Below are 19,440 nucleotides of genomic sequence, written 5' to 3'. Positions count from 1 at the left end.
TGAAACATAAGCAGCTGGCTCTACGGGCTGCAACTCTTACACCCTGACAGTGGGGATCCTTTAGGTGTTCACCGGAGCGTGTCGCGGCTGCAGCCGAGCCAGCTGATACGAAGGTTGAGAGCCATCAGCAGAGTTCCACAATGTTTCACACTCTTGCTCTGACTGGCTAGCCAGGTGAAAAAATAAAAATAAAGAAAGGAGCACAAACAACCTTGGAGTTGTGTCCCGTCACAGTTCATCAGCCAAGCAAAGGCAAGCTGGCTAAGCTGTGGGAAAGAGGGGAACGTCACCTCAGCCTGTCCAGGCCTGCTCACCCTGCAGGGGAGTGGCAGCACATTAACAAAGCGCCTCAGCCTCCTGCAACCGGGGAGCCAGGATCTGTCCTTCACCCAGCTAATCAGCCAAGGAGTAGGACACAGACCTGGCTGCCCCACGCCCTGCTAACAAACTGGCGATCAGGATCCCCGTGCAAAATATCGTGTTGGATATGGCCGTTTCTGCTTGGCTAGTCTGGCGGATAGAGGGCGAGCACGGCGTCGTCATGTGGCATTCTTCTAACTAGGTCACAACAAGTTTCATTTTAGTGCAGCCGAGCGAGATCTGCTCGTAGCTAGAAAATGGTTATATAAATATTAAACAGTTTTTTTTGTCCATGTTTTTTTTTTTTCTTTCTCTCACTACAATAACAAGATTAAAAAAGGGGACAAGACATTTTTATTCATAGTCGTAAATTGCATTTCAAAACTATAGCAAAATTATGGTGTGCATGATAATTGCTAAATAACTAACTGTTTGGGGATTAGGAATACAACACACTGTTAATTGCTGTGCACCATCGATGTTCCCACCTCCCAGGAAACTAATGTCTTTGATCATTGCTGGAATAAAATCTAAATGTGTCTGCTATTAATGCTAGTTTGTTGGATAATCCACTTTCATTAGGAACAATAAGCTGACGTATTAATAAGCTACTATTGTTCTGACTCACAGTGGCTCAAGTGTGAAGTCAAGGTTTGTTTTGTAGTATAAGTTTTCCATTTCTTGGCGCCGTTGTATAGAAATGCAAGCTTTATATCAGTTACAATGTTCAGACTTTACAGCTTTTGTTAAAAAAACACATATGTACTGTTGAGTCACTGGAGAGGCTGCTGAATAGTATAAAGCATTCTAGCCTGATAAAACATTGAAAAACATGCATTTTATTGTCTCTGCCCTGCACCAACCCTTCGTCTCTGGCTCATGCAGCTCCATGGACACCAACACATCTATTATGTATGAAGGGTCGGCTGTGCCCTGTACAGCATGTGAGCATACATTGCAGCCAAGCTGGAATAGATAAAAGCAGCTTTAAGAGCCCAACCTCGGTTGAAATCCTTCAGCCCACCACCCGCCTTCATCAGTCAGCCATTTATTGGATTTTATTGCACAACAGTGACAGTGTGTGATGGGTTAGCATATATTTTGGAGCTGTAAAAGTTTTTTTTTTACTACCGTCCTTTGTGTTACAGCTAGCTGTATTTGTATTAACAGTGTTCCCATGCTAATTTATCTTGGAATAGCAAAGCTACACTCCTGTCAGTTGATTTTTTGTATCTTTAATAGCCTCTATAGCTGTTGTATGTGTCTGCATAGCTGTCACAAATAACTCAAGTCGACCCAGAGACAACATGATTAATGTGATTATTTGTCCTGTTTTCTTTTCTTATCCTAAACATATCCATCATTCTGAAATTATTACTAGCTGTAATTACCTCCCTGGTATGCTTGACAGATTAACGCACAACACAGTCCAAAATTATAAATAACTTTAAACAAGATTAAAGACAAGAATATGCCCAGAAGGAATACCCCTGTCACAGCTCACTGGCCTTTGTTTTACTCTGGCCCATACTGTATGTCCAGCCTTATTCCAGCATCCATTCACATCACTTAGGTGTATATTGCAGTATGAGCATAACTTTGAATGCACAAGTTTGGTCAATTGTCAAGACACTCGGCTCATTTCTGCCCAAACATTTTCTACCAGCTCTGCAGGGCTGGGATTGCGGGAGCACAAGGTACACTAGCAATCTGTGAAGGGCACAGAGAAGATGAGACATTTTCACCCAAGCTACTGTCATTTGTAGGCAACAGTGCCATTCATAATCTTGTTGGCAATAAGTGCTCCCTAGTGTCTATAAAAAATACCCAGGCTGCAGGGCAAAGGTGCGATCCTTAACTAACAACACACTATCTAAATCTAATTTTTCTAATTGCACTGAATGCTGAAAGTAACGGTAGAGAGAAGATGCATTACCACATCATTTTATTAGTCGAAAAACACAGTTGGTCAGTACCCAAAAAAGCTTTAACCATTTTTCTTCCTGAAAATCACAATCTTTTGACGACAGAATGATTGTGAAGACATTCAAGGCGGGTTTTACAATAATTTATGCCACACATTTTGGTACCAAAAAAGTAGTGAGGTTCAATAGTCGTAAATAAGCCAAACTTGTCCTATTATGTCATTAAAACATTTCCCACATATTCCATGGATTTTAGAGTCTATCCACGCTTTCTTTCTCAGTGTAGCTTCAAAACATTGCATCACATCTTTCCTCCTTCTGACCTTGTTTGAAACTGACACGTAAAAGGAAAAAATGCCTGCATGAGAGAGGGCCAAAGAGCAGCTGCAAATGGAGATGTGACCTACCACAACACCAACACTTTCACCCTGTCCTCCTGCAAACCCAGTTTCACACCTACTTGACAACACCACCAGAGAAGTGTGAACTCGCTTCTTTCACCTTACGGTTGTGCTACATCTTCATCAAATATATAAATGTGGAAACACAAAGTGATGAAGCACTTGTGTGTTTCCCCACATTAGTAGTCTATTGTAACTGCTTATGTGGTGTAGAGGGCCATTAGTCATACATAACCCCAAACATACGAGTCTATATCTACAACGTTCCACTTCTGCAGGAAATTCCGCAGGATGCGTGGATTTATGAGGACTATGGTTAACTGCTCCTCAGATCTCTGCAGGGTAAATCCAGACAGCTAGCTAGACTATCTGTCCAATCTGAGTTTTCTGTTGCTCGACTAAAACAACTTTTGAACGTACACATGTTCCACCAAAACAAGTTCCTTCCCGAGGCTACTTTGCAGCGGCACCGTTTCCCGTCCAGCGCTTGCCGCCGCCCAAAACAATTGTGATTGATTTAAAGAAATTCCAATAAACCAAGAGCACGTTTTTTCCCATCCCAGAATGCTGTGTGGACTAGCCAGACCCTCCTCCGCAGTGCTGTGGAGGAAGGTCTGGCAAAGCGAGACTAGTGAAACGATGACAATTTCATCATGACATAAAATTATTTAAGTGATTCCCCTGAATGGGACAGATGAGGAATGTAAAAATGAGCAGGTCCGAAGCTTTGATAATACTTCTTTGGCAATGTCTTAAAAAGTCTCTTTATTATACAAGTTAGTCTAGGCAGCTGCTTTATTTTTTAAACGGAAACAAGATTACAAACTATATCAATGTGATCAAAAACTACAGCACAATGTGTCTCTGAGCTCAGCTACTGAACCATATCAAGAAAGACCAGCTAAGTGACTATGCGGGACACAGGGATCCAGAAAGCTGTGAAACTGGAAGTACTCTGATGAATTGTGTGTGTGTGTGTGTGTGTGTGTGTGTGTGTATGTGACACTTCGAAATGTCTTTTGGTGAAAGTCACCCATCCCTTAAAGTCTCATCCCATGGCTAAAGCTATGGTATTAGGTTTCATTTTATAGATTATTGTCACATTTTCTCTTCTGTGAAGCTCTGAGTGGAAAGCCTACCAGAGGGGATTAAATCGCTAAGATATCCACAGTTTCAGGTATCTTAATTCACTATCATCCAAACTTGAAATTGAAATGTCCATTTCTGGATTATGACTCCAGAGAGCATGACCAGCTGTGACAGTTTGTGAGACCCTCTTTTTTTTTTTAAAGGCAAGTGGTCCCAGAGAGAGAGAGAGAGCGAGAAAACGTGCAGCCAAGACACAATAAACTCTGTGATTCGAGTAACTTATTTGGAGAGACTTCAAGTGAACTTCAAACATCTCTTTAATGATCTATAATCCTTTGGCAAATCTTCAGTGGGCAACCAGGCTTTCAAAGTTATTTTTACCAGGATGTGGAAATCCATGATGAAATTAAGTCACAAAGTGTAAGAAAGAAAACACATTGCAGTGTGTGCTTGTGCTAAAGCAAAGACTAGCTCATGCCCTTGGTTGTACAAAAACATGATCACCTCCTCTGGAAGCAACATTTTCCCTTTTGATAAAACTAGAACCAGAGGGAAGTAAAAAGAGGAAGAGCCAGGTGAAAGGTCCTTTGCAAGCCAAAGCAGCGCTGTCAGAAAAAAAAAAAAAAAGAACGTTAGGTCTTAATGGAGCCATTGATCCTGCGCCAATGGAGGACACACCCAGTAGGGGACTGGCTCACAGCGAGGTGACAGGTGTTCGCTCGATATCTGTCCCACTTCTCTGACCTTAAAGCTTTTAATCAGCTCTGCCAGGGAGCTTGTCAATCCTGTCAAACACTAAGAAGCCCACAGTGTAGACACAGTAAGGGAGGGCAATGCCAGGGTAAGAGCTCCAAATAATATCCCTGCAGCCCTGAGGAAAACGCCAGTATGTGCAGTGTACAGCTATTTAGTTGGGGCTCCCACTGGACGAGCCCCGGTGTCTTTGAGCCAGCTACAGCAGTAGTCTAAACAATGTCAGCAGATTTCAAAGGCTATTAATGTCAAAATGTAGGCGTTCCCGAGTGATTATATCTGGGATGAAGTTTGTTTGTGGCTACAAAAGAAGAGAAATATGGAGAAAATCAGATATTACTTATCTTTGACCAAATACATCAATGTCGATATTGTAGGGTTGACTTTTGGTGCTTTCACAAAATATTTACACAATGAGATTTTAGATAAATAATCATCAGTAATGTGGATACAATGACTAAGTGGGTAAAGGCAAATAATAGAACAGCTAAAACAGTTTTGTAAGTTCAGAAAATGACATCACTTTACTGTAATGCAGCCTTTAAAACCAGGAAAAGCCAACACTTGTGTCATATTACAGTATTACGATATCCATTTAGGACAATATCTAGTCTCATATATATATCTCGATATTGATATGATATGGATATACTGCCCAGCCCTAGGCTAAAAAAGGCTTTGGGTTGACTCTCATACAATACGATGCAATGTGATACGATGCAATGTGATACGATGCAACTTTGTCAGTTTACACTGAAAGTTAATTTTGTGCTCCCGAGCAGCTTCGTTGCAAAAAAATGAAAAGGACATACATACAATTAAGACAACAATTACAGAAATAGTGCAAAGATGAAAAGCCATGACAAAGAAACAGGTTTCATGATAACTACTGATCCAGATCTTACTGTAACTGGCAGCACACAGGTTTTGGTTTAGCAACAGGATACACTGATGTATAAAACAGTTCTTGAGCCTGTATCTAAACGAAGGGACCCTAAATCGCCGGTTAGAAGACAGAAGTTGGTATTCATCATTTCAAATGTGCATGCCATCAGAGACGCTGGCATCATGAGAGATGGTTCCCTCGACTGCTCCCAACAGTACGTTGCTCCATTGGCTGAGTGAATGACAGAGATTTCAATACGGCCTAATTGAGTTGTTGAATCTCCTTGTGACTGCCTGCTTTACTTCCTCTGCTTCTGATCAATAGTAATACACCATCAGCGTTGTCAGCTATGCTTTTTTCTTTGTTTCATCAAAGCCCTATGAGCCAGAAGCCGTTTCGCATTCTCCCAGGCTCATTTCACTGCATCCTTTTGCAATGCGTGTCCAAATTGGCACGCTGGGAAGTTTAACTACAGAATGTCTTTTAACATGGAGGGTAATTACGGTGCTGGTTTGATTGCAGTTAATAGCACAAGCTGTCCGCAGAGCACTCACACAGCAGTCACACAGTTACATCTTTGGCCACACTGAAATTGCATTGAACCGCACAGTTATCTCCAGTCACTGGCAGCTCTCCTCACCATTGTTCATTTTATCTGGATACTTCGTAGTATTAAGTTGCAAACTGAAATGTTGAGATTAGTAGTAAGTGATTGTTGATCCTGCTGCTTGTAGTCTGGGTTCAGTTTTATTCAACAATCTTTGGGGCTAAACGCGTCAAATCCCACTACTTGATTTTCAACAGCATCAGCTACACTTTGAAGACAAAAAAAATGCTATGAGTTCATTTCCTGACTTTTTTCATGCCCACAGCCCACCCACTACAGTGTTTTCAGATGAAACTGAGAGAACCCCAGAGTCGTTTTTTGTGATTTTTGATTCCTAAGATTGATTTCTGCTCCCATTCTTTCTCCTTCCAGTCACATTTTAGAAGTGCCTGTCCTCTTTTTTGAGCCGTGTACATCCTTGAGAGTCTCTGTGTCAATACACTGTGTTAGACATCCAGCGACCAGTGGAGACTGGAGTAACTCATACCACCCGTCTCAGCTTTCAGGCTGTTCCTTTCCCCTTGCTGTGGCTTTGTGGTTCCCTACTTATGTCTCCATGCCAGTTGTTTTTTCTCTTGAAAGGCCAGTTGCAAAATGTGCAGACGTTTAAGTACTGTTATATCATGTGTTCCTCTAAAGCTCTCCATCAAAAATAATGCCACAATAGGACGAATGAAAGGCACAGATGCCCGAAAAATAAGCGTCCAGAAAATTGCTTCTCCCGATATTATTAAGTCTTTAAAATTAGCTCAATTTACCAATATTGTTTATTCTTTCCATGCTGACAAGTAGGTATACAAGACAAAGGCACGTGGTGTCAGAATGACGTGCAAGCAGAGATTTGAGATGTCATAATATTCCACATACAGTGTAGAGCCTGATTCACTGAACGACGGCGTATGGAAACATACTGAGCTGTGAGAAAGTAGTGTATATGTTGAGGCTCGGAGACGGGTGGGAAAGACAATACTCGATCACAGCTGGAAAGCACATGCAGCAGAATATGAACACGGTCCTGAGATGTGGTGAGCATTCCAACGGTTATATGTATGTGGAACATGGAGCCTTACTCGCCTTGGAAAGATAGGCTGTGGTCTTGGTTTAGGAAATGGTTCAGTCCCGGTCTCGGAGTTCTGCCGAGAACCGCTGGATTTCATAGAGGTTTATGATCAAAACACACATGAAAAAAAGGGGAATTTGGCAAATGCCAGAAGCCAACATTTATGCTTAAATGCTGCGTTTTCCCATGTAGCCATCTCTGCCACATGTAAGCATCAATCTTGTCATTTTGTTTACATGTCATACTTGCTGTCGATGCTTGTACTGTAACTTCTGTGATTTCTGAGTCAGGTTTTACAAGAAGCCAGTTTAGAGTCAAGGATACAGAAAATTCATGGCAAAATTATCCTGAACAAAAAGCCTGCTGACCGTGCAACACGTGTCTGTTAAACTGCAGCAAGGAATGACTATTAAAAATGTACATGCATTACCGAAAATTATTCAAATAACAAGATAAGATGACATGTTCAGAGATAGAATGAGTGTAGCATATCTAACTTTATCAGCTTAAGTAACTGTGCACATTCATTCCTCCAGTGGTGAAAACAAGATACTAATCCATGCCTAAATGATGTGACTGCAGGGCAAAATTCATAATCGTGTTTATTTGTACTTAATTCCTTGTACACGTGTACAGAGATGATGGTCCCGTTACAGTATTAGCGTGATGCTACTGGGGGAGGACATTTTATTTCTTTGAGTTTGCATGTAGTCTCGCATTGCCAGAACTATCTCCGCAGCGCTGTGGAGTACAGTCTGGCTACACCACACATACATTCAGGGATGTAAGAAAAAAACACTCTGGGTTGTTTGCATTTATATGCATCTTGGGCGGCACTAAGCTCCTGACGCAGCAACGCTGGCTCTGGAAAAAAGTCTCGAGAAGGAACTTGTTGTGGTGGAACATGTGCACCCCGTAAAAGAAAACACCTCATACAATATTAAATGAAGTTAACTGTTCACACAATACAGTAACGTCAGCTATTTAAATTAGCTGGATACACGGTTAAACCTGATTTGCTCTAACCAGTGTATCGCCTTGTGTACTTCGTCCACAGCAATCCCACCAATCGGTCCCAAAACGTCCCAGTTAGAGAGGAAATGCTGTAAACCTATTATTTGTAAATCTTTACAATCATTCCCTGAAAGAACCAAGCAGGCCTGCCTTGTTGCACCATCCAAATCTTCTTCAAAACTTTTGATTTTCAGCGTGTAGCTCGCTAGGTTAAAGATTGTTGTTTCCGGAAGAGAACGGAGTTGGAGAACGGCAACATACAGAGAGCAGAAGGAGAGGGACATCATGTCAGGCAATTATGCTGGAAATGTACTTCCATTGATCCAGACTAGTTTGCATGAGATGGCGTTGCATGTGATACGAGGGCTGGTAATCAGCTGAAAGATTTGCTATTGTGACAACACTTGTTTTGAGCAAATGCGCGTCATTTGTCAGAGTCCCATGGTGATCGTGACTCAGACACATACTAAGTGTGCTTGTTAATTGATAGCAGACTGGGGCTTCAGCCCACTGCCCACTCCAGCTGAAGTGTGAATTCCCTCACCGATATGTTAATGGATCCGCTGTATAAATGGCCTGCGCCAGCCATGCTGGAGAAAAATAGCTCAGTGCAACACACCGACAAGCAGAGCTGTGTGCACATTGCCCCTGCTGTCCTGTTTACGTATGTCCCAACCACAATTAGAGATGCACTTTGATGACAGCCAGCTCTTTTATTTTTTTCCACACATCTTTAAAAATGTATGATATGCACAGCAAATACTTTCTTTCAAGAAATCTTTGGAGGCCACTCCAACATAAGGCACAGTGGAAATCTCTGAAAAATCACAAGTGACTCTAATCAAATATTGATTGTTCGTTCTCTTTTCTTAGTCTAATAAGCCAGTGGTCATGCAACAGTGCTTCTCATCATACTTATACTGGACCTATTTATCCCCCCAAGACTTCCTCCCTCCTGTATGCCTGTAAGATATCAGCTGGCCTTTGTTAAAAAAAATAAAAATAAAAAATAAAAATAAAAAGCAGAAAAACTCCCGTAAAGGCCGACATAGGTCACTTGCCAAAAATGATATTTTATGCTCTGGCTGAGTATTTTCTAAAGGTCACTTGCATGGGGTGTATGGAACATCTGATGTGTTTTCCCTGATCATGCAGAAGGTCTCCACATCACTTCCTTTACCTTCCTTATGTACAGCCAATAATTGATTATCCAGTTCCAGATGAATAGTTGTTTGATTTTTGAAATCTTAATGTTTTATGTATCTAACACAAGTGCTTGGCATTATCACATGGAAGTGTTCCGTGTTTGGACTCTATGCAAGACTTATCTTTACTTGTGCACAATGGAACAGATGGTGTGAGAGAAGGATTTGTCATGCATGGTTGTCCAGGGCCAGAGTCTTTTTTCAGCACTTTTTGGCAGGACTTTATATGCACTTCGTGCTGCATTTGCTGAGTGCTTAACAGAGGTGTAGGGTTCTGCTGTGGTGCTGCCTCAGACTGAGCCACCCCCATCCTAAACGTCCCACTCCAAAGCCATTCTTATACATAATCCGATGTGCTTCATTGTCCAATGCATATTCAGTGAAGATGTTTGTCGTTCATAGTTTGATATACAGCATTAATACCGAGTCATGCAAGCAAAGGGAGCAACTTTCAAAACCAGCAGGGATTAGGGCTGCAAAAATAGGAGGGCTGACCTCGGCTAAAGAAATCTTAGTCACTAAGACCAAAATGAGCGAATAGTTGACCAATTGACTAAGAGGGGGCAACCCTAAAAAAATATTTTCATTACCAGTTATTCTGTAATGATCTGTTATGTTTCACATTCATTTTTTTATCTTTTAAAAAGTCAGAAAAAAAGTAAAAAATGTCCATTACAAGTTCCCAGACCCAAGCCAGCCAACAGTCCAAAGCCCAAAGACATCAAGTGATACAAAACATAGAAGTAACACAGCCTCACACTGGGAACTTCATCGATCAATTTCTTTTAGCGTTGATTCAGTGTTTTAGCAGAATAATGCAAAGGAAGTACAGCAGACCAAGGTTTACATGTATCTACACTTAGGCTGCATCTACACTACTACGTTTTGGTTTGAAAACAAATATCTTTTGCTACGTTTACGCCTCACGTCCACACTACTGCAGCGTTTCCGAGCCCCTAAAACGGAGACATTTGGAAACACTGCTACCCCCCCATTTTGGTTTGAAAACTCCGGGGTTGCTTTGTAGTCTGGACGGGCACAAATGGAGACCTTTGGAAGCGACGACACATGTCAGTCAGTCTTATCGGTTAGGTAGGCTTACATCCCTTTCAGTAACAGTTCCACCTCGTCGTCGCTCCAAGCTAATAAATCCCTGCTCTTACTGTTCATCATTGTTGTTCTTTCTCCAAAGTATTTTCTGTATTTTTAACTTCTACATCCATGATGTCCAACCGCAGAGTAACGTCAGACAATCTGCTTCCTGTTTACACCGGCACGCACATGCCCAGTGTGTGTGTGAATGGTCCTGTGATATGTGTTGTCAGACTTGTTAATATGGACAGAGATTAGTTCTGCGGCTGGAGCTAAAACTGTTGTGTGGACGGAGATCGTTTTGTCTCAAAACGCTGCTTAAAAATGAAAACGTAATGGTGTAGATTTAGACTTACATACAGTATACAAGTATTGTTGTGTTCCTTTTAGGTGATATGTCAGATACGCTAATAGGAACCTTAGTCCCCCGTTAAATGTCTAATGAATGTAGTTCTAAATTAATTTTCCTTGTATTCTTCCATTAAGAATGCTCCTCTCTGACCTATCCTGCGAGGGTTGGATACGAACCCTAGGACATGAGGAGGAGCATGATCCTGCAGAAGTTGTTATTGTAGCGTTATGTCGACTGTGTCAAATGAAATGTGCACATCGCCTCTGTGTCACCCTGCCCTAATACTGAGATTTCCACAGGAGGTGTGTTGCCTGCAGCATCCTCTCTCCTCCACTTTAATATCCTGAGTGCTATAATCTGCTCACCACGTCTGACCCACTGCGTGTCACTCTCACTGCTTACCCTTCCCCCGTAACTCCCCAAAATCCTCTCCATCACATTTATGTAACCCCACCCCACCCCTTAACTCTTCTGTGCTTCGTGGCCTGTACCTGCAGCCGCCGGGGCTCGGCCTGTCTGAGACCATAATGCATCACTTTGCAGCCTGGCCCTCTTTTTATTTATTGATAAGCTCTTTTCTATTAAGACGTCCGACAGCTGCCTTCAGTTGAAAGCCCAAGAAAACTTCTGCATTATTGAAAGATAACCAGTGCACACTGTCGTGCACACTCAGCCCATTCTGTGGATGAGATGCTTTGTTGACTGACTAATTGTCTGGTCTGTGCGAGTGCTCCCCAGTGTCTCGGTATTAGATCTGTCTCATAAAGCATGTCATTATCTAGCTGTTATTGTTCTCGCACCACAACATTTCATTTCTGATCCCACACTGTGACACTTGCAGCACCTGGAGCTGGATCCTGTTTTTCCCCACTCAGTTTCAGTCAAACAAGCACAACTGTAACGCTTCCAGTCATTCATTTACCAGGTAGGCGGACTCTCCCCCCCCTTGACTTGCACCCGGCCTTTTGTTTACTGACAGTTGCTTGCTATCTGGTATCAGTGGGTGATGTCATCTCGCCATTTGGTCAGGTAACGTCAGAGCTGTTTATTTTGTGTTGTAGAACCGAAACCGCAGTGTCCTTGTTTAGTTAAGTTGCAGGGGGAGGGTCAGAGCTCTCCGATACTGTGTTTACACTTGATATATGCCATACTATATCTCTCTCTCTCTCTCTCTCTCTCTCTCTCTCTCTCTCTCTCTCTCTCCGCCTAGGGCAACAGCCTTATTTTATTTTCGCCCCAGCTTTATTTGCTATTGCTGTGCTCAAAGATAACTAAACTCCCAGATTACTTCTAGCATATTTTCCTATTAGACCAGAATAAAAAAAATGCATTAATTACAGGAAGTTAACAGACATATATATGCACTGTATATATTAAATTCAAAGATCATAGTAGAGGCTCCCAGAAAGGCTGTAATATACCCCACTGTTCCATCTATGTTTGGTTCTTTGAAATGGAAAAATGGAGCAGTGGTGTTTTCCAGTGTTTCATTCATAGATGAATCATTACCACGCTAAAATAAGATGAGAAGCTCCGTTGCAGGCGAACTGATGCATCCCCTTGACATTTGAAACGCCTTAAAGCTGCTCGAGGGGGCGTGCATGTGTGGGCGGGTGCTCTGAACCTCGTGTTTCTTCAGAAGCGATAGATGCGGCTGCATTAGGTGGGAATTAATGCATACGGTTGACTGGCCGATGCTACGCACCGCCAACCTGAAAGTTGTAATTTTATAACCCATGTGGAAAACACACGACTACTGTGCTGCGGCGCTCGGCCATTATGCTTCTCTCTCCCCCAGAGAGATGACCGTTATAGTTACATATGTAATGCATTGTCAGGAATATTTATTATTTTAGAAAACGTCCCAATCTGGGATTGCTACATGAGCTAGAGTTTTCTAACATAATAAATATTCCTGCAATTATTACCATTTACAGCTTAGCAAACGTTCCATTGTCCTCAATGAATGAGTTTGTTGTACAAAAGCACTGTCTCAAAATTTGAACCAGATAGTAGAAAATTAGGAACAGGTCTACCAGCCATCTGTTCCAGTGAGGTTTCACTTGCCTCTGCAGTTGAATGTTTGCTTGGGGAGACAGAGGGTAAAGCGAGCTGCTTTGGCAGGTACACCATTGTTTACTCAAGAGACCCAGCTGATGCACCATCAAATAGTGTCTGAGTGCAGATTAAAACAAATTGTCTGACACGTACTGCTCCATCTCAAAAAAAGCTGAATGGCAAAGCTCAACAAAAAGCAACATTAAATGTCAAATATGGCTGCTCCTGCTAAATGAAGTGCCCTATCTGGATGTATTAAAGCCTGCATCAGAGATATATAGCTCCCAGTCATCCCTAAGAGTAATACCGTCATTTATTGGATAATGCAGTTTGAAAAGCACTTCTGTCTGTTGATAACATCGGCAAAATCCCACTGGTTGAGCTCCAAAATACTGAATGATAAAAAAAAGTGTTCCAACAGTGGAATAAACAAGCAACTAATGGGTGGGTGTTGTGTGTGTGTGTGTGTGTATGAGACAGAAGATTTGGACTCCCCCCTTTGAACACCCCATGTGTGGTCATGAATAGGGGAGTACAGAGGCCTGTGCCATTGCCGTGGGAACTGGGACTACATTAAACAGTCATTATCCCGAGTGGCTCAAGCCATGATTTGTCTACCAGCATCCCACTTAAGTAACAATGGAGTTTCCAAAGCAATACCGTTGTTGTGACCAAGTAGTCATCTTTGCAAAAGTTTCAAGTCATTTGGTCCAAGTCTCAAACAATATGGAGTTTTTTTTGGGGGGGGCAAGTCAAGTCAAGTGACAGGTTATGTCAAGTTGAGTCCTTAGTTAAGGCAAGTGAAGTCCCAAATAAAGTCACTTTGTTTACACCCAAGATAAAGCTCTCTTACCGGTTGTATCCGGCCTTTATAAAGAGAAAAGGCAAGGTATTAGTAGTCCCTCTTATAAAATACAAAAAGTATGACAATGAATTTAGTCTGTATTATAAATATTGATATCCACTGGAATGAATGTAATCATGTTTAAAACAGTGAAAGACTGTCAGCCAGACTACAATATCATAGTTACAGAAACGTGACAGCATACATTTATATTATTTTATATTTAACAGCTAACATTCAAACTTATGAATTATGCATGATGCAGTATGTGTGATGCATAAAGTCAAGTCTTGAGTCATTAACTAAAGTCCTAGTTGAGTCGCAAGTCATCAAAGCGGTGACGTGAGTCAACTCGAGTCCAAGTCACCAAGTCTGAAGTCCACATCTCTGCAAAATACGCCTGATTTATCTGCTTGATTCACAAAGTGGAGCAACAGTTGATGAGACTGTTGCATCCTTACAAACCGAGATGTCACAGATTGGACCTATTTGCCTAAATTACATTTTAGTGTCATGGTTGGACAGAAGCAGGAACGCTTCACTGTCTACTGAAAAACACGAGAGAGCGCTCAGCTCAGTGGAAATGGAAACTCTTCCCTCTATCCTCTCCTAAAAGCCACTGAGAAGACGACATTTAGGCCCAAGAAGGGTGCAGTTTAATGCCATCACATTAAACATATTCTGGGTTTTAAAGTCTTCATACTTCAAACAGCGACATCTCACTGCCTTTTGGGACTGACAGTGTGCCTGGTGCAGCTTTAAATAGAAGACAGTAATGAGTGCCTCTTCTAAAATATGCATTGAGTCCTATTTAATCTTTGCCTTCCTCATATCGCAGCAGCTAGAGGTGAATTATTCTGAACTTTGTTTGACTCAGGCACAAATGGATTTCTCTTGGATGAGCTTGGCCCAAGTAACGGTAAATGAGCCAATAATTGTCTTTTGAAATGTTGTTGGCTGTGGGCCAGTTGAGCTAAGAAAAAAAAAGACAATAGTGTTACGTATCAATTGCGAGAAGAGCTGCCAAGTAGCAGTTTTATGGAGAAGAAGCTTCCTTGGCTTTAGGGAAGGCGCCCTGGTGTTCAATTTAGGCTGTTATCGTGTTGTTATTGTTCTATATGTAGAGCAAGGTCTGGTTTTCCATTGTACTGAAGAATATCTGGGATTAAACGCACGGATAAATGTAGTATAGTGTTAGGGTTGAAACTTCAATTACATTTCTTTGTCTCTGCAGCAGATAAAAAGCAAATATGAAATGTTAATGTTATGTTTCTCATTCATTTTTTATTAGTTACAGGAAGGAATCAAGCTTGTTTTTCATGTCCGCATTTGTTTTCCCTCATGGACAATAAAATGTCTGTTTGATTCAAACACATTCATCCCTCAGTTTTAAAAAAACAATCTTTGCAGTGAAGAGTGCCCTGCAGGTCTGCATTGTCCTGGATATTGTCCACACACCATAGGAAGCCTATGAAGGCTGTTATTTGGTGCAGGACATTGTCCAATGTGCCATATGCAAACAACACAAAGCACATGCTTCTCCTTGCTGCCTGACAGGCCAGATCTTATTACAGTTTGCACAGAATGTTCTATGCACAGCTCTGTGCCGCGGCCTTGGGAGTCTTTTTGCTATCAGTGCAGGGCCAGACGGTAGCGCAGCTGTTTTAATAGTGCCCCTTATGTCCCCCTTGATCCAACTCCGCTCACCTGGTGTGAGTCAAACCACTTTTTTTTCTTCTATTCTGCCAGCTTGGACAGACTTTATTTGTTTGTCCTATTGCTTTCCCTTCCAGAAAAAGGGCTCCTCTCTCCACTGGCAACTCTCAAGGCAATGTGTAGCCTCAGGTCATTAGAGCATGACCCCCCCCCCCCAGTCACCCTCTTGTCAGTGTGAGAACAAAGCAGCAGCAGCACAACCAGCAACACAAGCCAGCCCCAAACCTGCAGCGCACCTACAAATCTCCCGAAAGCTCCGCCTTCCTCTTTTCCCCCCTCTCGCCAGTTCTGCATCTCCACCACTTTTGCTACTATCTTTTACCCCCCCGCCCTCTGTTTCCACACCACTGGCTCTCTTAACCCTCACACAATCTACCTTCCTAATGCATCTTGCATGTATGTGGCTCTGCTCCTCTTTATCTTTGCCGCTCTGTGTTGTAGTCTGTAATTGTGAGCTCAGCCAAGGACTCCAGTCTTTGAGTGAAAGGGGTCCCCGTGGGCGCCCCCGGTCCTTCACGGAGGGGATTTGGGCTCTGTGGCTGTATAATTATGCCTACTCCTCTGGTTTTCATTTGTGTGAGCTGCTGTTTATTTGGTTCAATCTGAGTGGGGAGCATCAGACTCAAAGGAGGGAGAGAGGAAGAGAGGAAGGGAGGGAGGGAGGGGCTGCAGCTTTTCACACAGCCAGCCCCTGCTGGGATTATTTAGGATTCAAGGAGGCGAGGTCTGGCCAGGTAGTTTTTACAGCCCTCCTGCATGCATGCACGCACGCACGCACGCACACACACACACACACACACACACACACACACACACACACACACACACACACACACACACACACACACACACACACTTCGCTCCAACTTAAGATTAAACTTTAACTGGTGTTGTCACACAGTAAATTGTGTTTGCTATTTCAAAAAATATCATACTATAGCTGCCACAACTGGTAATCTAAGCTGTGATAAAATGGAGTAAAGCATTGCCCCGAGGTGCACAAGGACACAGGTGTTTCTCAAGGTACAGATGACAAGGTTGCCAGTCCTCCCTGTCAAACTGTATTAGTAAATCAATCTGTCATTGTAAAATCCCCCAAGTTTAAATCTGTATAGAGAGGGTCTCGCCGATGTGGTCCGAAGGAAATGAAAGATGATGGGCACTCAGTAACATCAAAAGGTTGTCACTGTGTTTTTTGTTTTTTTTATATGATTTGATGCAGGCAGCGGAGGCTGTACTTCAGTGAAAGTATACAACAATGGATAGAAATTGCCTTTCACTGGTAATGTGCTGCTTTCCAGCATAAGCTGAGAGCTGTGCGCCTTGCCGTGAAAAGATGGAAAGAAATACATTGTTCACATTAATGGTCTTCTAGGCCAGAGTCTGCGCCCAATATTTTCTCTCCCCGTGCATGTTTTGTGACCTGGTGTCCTTCGGCTGACTACCTACAGTACAGCTTTTCTAAGAAAAATCTTCCCAACTGTGGCTGCTTAGACAGTTTGACAGACTGCACGCATAGCTGCTTCCGATTCATGTGTAGTTGAAGATAGACTCCATTAGATATTGTATTCAGTGGGTGTGTACATGTAAATGGATCTCTCTCACGTATTATTTCACATTTCACATAAATCCCCCTGTGGAAACTTTATCTCTGAAACACAGCGATTATCCATCACTGTGATGCCGTTACTCATTGTTAAAGAGCCTCTCTGTTTGTGCGGCATGTGTGTAGGCCCCAGTCCTCCACTTGAGGCCGCAACATATTTTCTCTCTGTTTTATGACTTTATTCACTGGTGGCTTTATGAGTCCAGTGTGATTAACGGAGACGTTTCAGTCTTTTCTTCCTGTGGGTCCCTGTCTATCCATGGGTGATAATTATAGCTGGGGCTGGTTGTAAATACAAGCCCTGCCAGGGGTAGAAGGACCTCATCATGGGGCATCATCAGCCTTCACCTGGAAAGGAACATAAATCAGAGCCTGAGATAACAAAGGTGTGACGAAGACAACTGGATGCTGGAGCCCTGCAGCGGTTCAATGACACATCTGTTCAGACTGCAGTCATTTCAGACCCCGGATCAGGCGTGAATGAAAGTTCGTTTTTCTGCACTTCAAACTCAGATCGAATGGACAAAGAAGAATGAGAGCAGGAAGAAGAGCTACAACTAGGGCTGCACAATATGTTGTTTTTTATATCATCATCGCGATATCATCTGGCGCACTTTTTACACATTGTGAAAAGTATGTCGCAATAGAAACTCCAAGATTTTTTTGTTAGTTGACAGAAAATGTCAGTAGAAAACTGCACTTTAAAATGTTAGTCATTCTTTTTTAGTGGTGCCTTTTTATATTAAATTCAATGTTCAATTCATAAAAAAAAAAAAAAAAGAATGTTGGAAATGATTTCCTTTCATTGTTTTAGCAATCTGATGTATTTTAGCGGACTGGCTACACTTTAATATCTGTTTATTTATCGCAAGTGATATTCAACAATGTAATCGCATATCACATATTTTCCTCATATCGGGCAGTCCTAGCTACAACCATTATTTTCAATATTGAGTAATCCGTTGAGCTTTTTTCTTTGATTAATCAATTCATTATTCAGGCCATAACATGCCATGAAATAGACCAAACCTCCATTATTACAACTATACAAAATGGAGAAAAGCAGCCGATCAGTAACAAATGCTTGGCATATGTGCTTAATAAATGACTTAGGTGATTATTTGATCATAAAAGTTATTGTCGGTTCATTTTCTGTCAATTCGTTAATCATGTGTGCACTATGTAAAAGCAGGCAGGCTGAGAGGGGCAGCAGATGCCAGGATGGAGACATACTGTATGATGCATCAAGCCGAGGGGCATGAGGAAGAAGGGAGCTTTACACTTGAGTTTAGTAAGAGGTCAGCATATGCTAAAAGACTAAACCACAGGCGAGTTTACAGAGGGTCCGTCCTTCCTAATTAATCAATTTATTTATTTTATTTTTTGGTACCATACTCCCCACAGGCTAAAAGAGTAGAGGAGAGGGGCGTGATTGCTGTTTTTTTATATAGCTAATGTTTGTGTGTTCTCTTCCATGTTGTTTTTTTTTAATGGGAGCTCCAGGCAGTCATTGAAGTATTTGTGAGTAAAAAGTAATTAAGATTACAATGGGTTAGCCAGTGTGTAGTCGGGGGGGCAGCCGACGATGACTTGGCTCCATCTCGTCGCCCTTGTACTCATTCATTAGTGATGCATTGGTTCTCGCTCGGCCCTTCATCTCAGCAGAAACACTGCCTTCATGGACAAAGACAGGGTTGTGTGGATGTGCCCATTATGTTGATAACTCCCCCAGCTTTTACACACAACACCCCCATGGAGCAACTCTTTACACATGTATACATGTATAAGGAGCCAGTGGTGGAGGAAGTATTCAGATACCTTACTTAAGTAAAAGTGCTAATACCACACTGTTGAAATACTCTGTTACAAGTAAAAGACCTGCATTGAAAATGTTACTTAAGTAAAAGTATATAAGTATCATCAGGTAAATGTACTTACCTTTAAAGTTAAAGTACTCAATGTAGAAAAATCCTCCCATTTTAGAAAGAGTGAAGGATCCAAACAGTTGTGTGTTTAATGGTCTAATCATCTCAGCTGGACTTGCAGGCCCTTATGTTGTTGGCTAGTTTCATTTATAATAAAACATACTTAATTTGTGTACAAAACTCTCAATGTGTAAAGTAACTAGTAACTAAAGAAGAAAAGAAAGTAGCATGAAAAGAAAAGACTCAAGTAAAGTACAAGTACCTCAACATTTGTTCTTAAGTACAGTAGTGGAGTAAATTAACTTAGTTACATTCCACCAGTGTGAGGAGCAGATGTTGCATCTGTAGTGTATGGTGAATGTATGGCTGAATCCTTGATTCTGACTGTGAGTGTTGTATGTACTAGCTAGGAAGCTGAGTGACTCCTTGACTTTCAGTGCATGCACGTGCTATTGACTCGAGTGCTTTGCTTGACCTTGGACACTTGTTAATCATAATTAAATGTTTTTTTCTCTCTCGCTCTCTCTCTCTCTCTCTCTCTCTCTCT

General features: G+C 42.0%; 1 protein-coding gene across 2 annotated transcripts in view; it reads left to right on the top strand.

The window, feature by feature from the left end:
• Positions 1–19,440, top strand: part of LOC144515243 (nectin 1b-like) — an 87,220-nt gene that overhangs the window by 38,764 nt on the left and 29,016 nt on the right. The gene's annotated exons all lie outside the window — the stretch shown is intronic.

Source organism: Sander vitreus, chromosome 3 (assembly GCF_031162955.1).
Source record: "Sander vitreus isolate 19-12246 chromosome 3, sanVit1, whole genome shotgun sequence".
NCBI classification, from domain to species: Eukaryota; Metazoa; Chordata; class Actinopteri; order Perciformes; family Percidae; genus Sander; species Sander vitreus.
Note: the sequence above shows the minus strand (reverse complement) of the source record. Positions and strands in the feature narration are given on the sequence as shown.